The following is a 4,247-nucleotide window of genomic DNA, read 5'->3' as shown; positions in this document are numbered from 1 at the left end:
TGGCATTTTCAGGTACAGTTGAGGGCAAAGTATAAAGATTGGGAACCAAGGGGTGAAAGGGCACAAGTACCTCACTGATAATTCTCAAATCTTGAACTAGGTGTTACTGACCATTAGGCTTCCTAACACCTAATATGGAGGAATTACAAGGGTTATAACAAGATCCTAATAACCCTTCTTCTAAGTTCTATGATTGATCACAGTCCTTCCTTGGCCTTTGACCTTAGGGGATACTGTTTTTGATAAGGGAAGGAAGTAGGGTCTTTAAGTCTGATAAACTTAGCTCTGCATACTTAGCTATTCCAATTTGTCCTTCTCAGCCCATACTTCTGGATCCACCTGAGGGGTGGAGGGGTTCATGTTCATGTGCACAGAAGCTTAAATTATTACCAATATATTTCATCCCAACAAGGAAGAAGTGTTCTCAGGCATTATTAAAAAGGCATGTGAGTTTAAAAAGAACCAGAGTTTCAATTACAGCTATGAGGTTGACTAAAATAGTACTTTTTTATTTGGCCAGTCCTCTTACAGCTGCAGATGCAGAGAGCATACTGGAGGTCTCTGTGAGAATGGAGAATGTAGCCCCAGTATCTAAAAAGAAATCAGTAAGCCAGCCACCATCAGTTGTACCCTGGACTCCTCAGATGCTTTATAAAGGGGAACTGTGTGGGTACCCCAGGCCTCATCAGTCTTGGTTACTGGGAGGTTCCAATTACTGGAGCCTCTGTCTCTGGGGATTGTTCCTCCTCCAGTGTGTTCCTTTACAGACCAGGCCTGGGGCCAGGGGCAGCATTTTCACATGAAGTGTCTCTCCTTTCCACACAGATAACATATTTGCCCCTTACCTGGGGCTCCCCTGGGCTTGAGGCACCCCTTGAATCACTGACTGCCTCATTATAGCCTGTACAGCCATGACTAGGACCTCAGTTTTTCCTTAGTCCTTGGCTGTTTACATTTCTCTTCCTAGTGCACACCCATAGGTGGAAATCAGTGTCATAAGATTGTCCCTCCGTCTTTAGACACTAGTGCAAAGTAGTGTGCCAAACTTGGTTACCCACACTTCTGTCAAACTTGGTTAAAAATTATAGGTTTTCATTATCCCCATCTTTGGATTCAATAATTTACTGTAGTGATATATATAACCCAGAAAAACATTTCTTACATTTACCATATTATAAAGGAAACAAATTGAACAGCCAGAACAGAAGACAAAGATCTGGAAAGATCTCAGGCTTTCCATGGAGTTTGAGTTGTACCTTTCTGGTACATGAATTCATTTTTTTCCACCAATCTGGAATCTATACAAACCAGTTTGTTTGGTCTTTAAAAGTTCCGATACACATGTATAAGTGGTGAAGGTAGTCATTAATGATTAACTGAATCCTCAATTCTTCCCATTTCTCAGGAAACCAGGAGTTAAGGGAAACTTCTAAATCTCTAATCTCATAATTAGTTTCACTGGTAACCAGTCTCCATTCTAAAGCTGTCAAGTGGCAACCAAAAGTTACCTCTTTATTGTAAACTCATATATTTTTAAAAGAAGCTTATAAATAACAAAATGCAGTCCTGTTACCAAAACCACTCAGGCAATTCCAAAGGTTTTAGCAATTCTGTGCCTGTAACTTGGAATAAAAAATCTAGTACCTATCACATACATATATACATATTTTATATGGGATTCCTGGATAGCTCTGCTGGTAAAGAATCAGTCTGCAATGTAGGACTGAAAGTGAAAGTGAAGTGAAATGAATTCGCTCAGTCATGTCAGACTCTTTGTGACCCCATGGACTGTAGCTTACCAGGCTCCTCTGTCCATGGGATTTTCCAGGCAACAGTACTGGAGTGGATTGCCATTTCCTTCTCCAGGGGATCTTCCCTACGTAGGGATCAAACCCGGGTCTCCCGCATTGTAGACCACTGGGAAGTCCAATGCAATGTAGGAGACCTTGGTTCAATTCCTGATTGGTAAAATTCCCCTGGAGAAGGGATAGGCTACCCACTCCAGTATTCCTGGGCTGCCCTGCTGCCTCAGATGATAAAGAATCCACTTGGAAGACAGGAGTCCTGGGTTCCATCCCTGGGTTATAAAGATCCTGTGATGGAGGGGATGGCAACCCACTCTAGTATTCATACCTGGAGAATCCGTATGGACAGAGGAGCCTGGTGGACTACGGTCCACAGGGTCACAGAGTTGGACACGACTAAGCACAGCATAGCACATACATATTTTATATATGTGTGTGTGTATGTTTTATACATGCATATTATATATATAAATTCAATTACATACACACACATATGTACAGAATGAACCACAAGTCCCCGTGTTGCAGGAAGGGGGACCCCTTCCAGGCCCCAAGCATGGTTACCTGACACTCAGAAATGAATTGTTCTGAGAAGACACATGTGCTGACAAAGCAAGAGATTTTATTGGGAAAGGGTATCCAGGCAGAGAGCAGTAGGGTAAGGGAACCCGGGAGAACTGCTGTCACATGGCTTGCAGCCTCGGGTTTTATGGTGATGGGATTAGTTTCCAAGTTGTATTTGGCCAGGCATTTTGATGTAAGGTCCTTCTTGGCAGAACAGACATTGTTCAACCAAGAAGGGTGCCAGTGAATATAATTCTAGAAAGTGTTAGAACACATAGTGTCTCCTTTTGATCTTTACTGAACTCTTCTGTTGGTGGTGGCTTATTATTTCCAGGTTCCTTACCAGGACCTCCTGTCATAAAATAACTCACATAAATGGTTACTATATGCCTTGATAGGGTGGGCAGTTTCAGTGCGTTTCACAGAACATTTCCATAAACACCAGTTCATCGGTGTTTATAGATTAAGGCTGCATCATGGCATTTATAGGGATGCTTTCCAGAGACACGTCCATAGACTTTCCAATGGTTGGATCATGGTACTTAACAGGGACACTTTCCATAGACTAGACAGACAGATAATAATTATATGCATTATATGAAATTTATATTTATGCAAATTTTAACTGTTATCTTTAGGGGTTTTATGGCTTATACCTAATAATGTAGGTCAACTTATAGCTTCCAAGTCAGCATATTCAAAGGACAAGTTCAGAATAGAGTGAGAAATCAAGAAAATTTTATTTCAATAATTATTAATTTCTTAATCCTGACAAGAAATAAAATATGAGTGGAGAGAAAAAAATAAGATTAAATCTTAGATGGTATCTTGACAAAATCACATTATGTGTCAACTATAAATTGCTACTTGCCAAGAGCACTGCCAATAGCTGAACATTTACTATCTGCCCTGTGCTGCTGCAGCTGCCAACTATCAACACCCCTTGAGAGTCCAGTGTGGACTGAGGCATTCTGTGCTCCAGGCAATCTAGTCAGACAGGTTTTAGATAGTTGGTCATTTTCAGGAACTGATTTCATGATCCCAATCCCTGCATCTCATGATTAGAAAAGCATTAAATCCCTTGGTAGTGACATCAGCTCTTTGACTACCGGAAAATCTTTTGTAAACTGAATATTTAATTGTATTGAACTCCCCTTCACCAGGGGCTTCCCTGGTGGCTCACTGCTTGCAATGCAAGAGACCTGGATTTGATCCCTGGGTCAGGAAGGTCCCCTGGAGAAGGAAATGGTAAGCCACTCCAGAGAATTCCATGGACAGAGAAACTGCAGGTTACAGTCTATGGAGTCACAGAGTCTGACATGCCTGAACAATTAACACTTTCACTCTCCCCTTTACCAAAATATAACATATTGATCTCTCCTGACCCACCTCTTTGGAGCAGTCTCTCAGAGCTATCTGAGGTGCTGCCTCCTGCACTGCAGTCCTGATTTTGTTACAAATACAACTTGTAATTTTCAAGTTGTGCATCTTTGTAGTTGACAGAAATCTGAGTCTTACTTACTCATGAACAAAATTAAATGTTAAGTTGTATAGCTAAAATTCTGTTTTGTGGCATAAATGTATTTTTCAGTGACTACCATGTAGTTACTTTTTAGCATGTGAGATGAGTGCCATTGTGTGGTAGTTTGAGCATTCTTTGGCATTGCCTTTCTTTGGGATTGGAAAGAAAACTGACCTTCTCCAGTCCCGTGGCCAGTGCTGAGGTTTTCCAGTAGTCTTGTATGGATGTGAGAGTTGGACTGTGAAAAAACTGAGCCCCCAAGAATTGATGCTTTTGAACTGTGGTGTTGGAGAAGACTCTTGAGAGTCCCGTGGACTGCAAGGAGATCCAACCAGTCCTGGGTGTTCTTTGGAAGG

Source organism: Bison bison, unplaced genomic scaffold (genome assembly GCF_000754665.1).
Source record: "Bison bison bison isolate TAMUID 2011002044 unplaced genomic scaffold, Bison_UMD1.0 scf7180017830365, whole genome shotgun sequence".
In the NCBI taxonomy this organism is placed as follows: Eukaryota; Metazoa; Chordata; class Mammalia; order Artiodactyla; family Bovidae; genus Bison; species Bison bison.
This window is presented reverse-complemented; position numbering follows the sequence as displayed.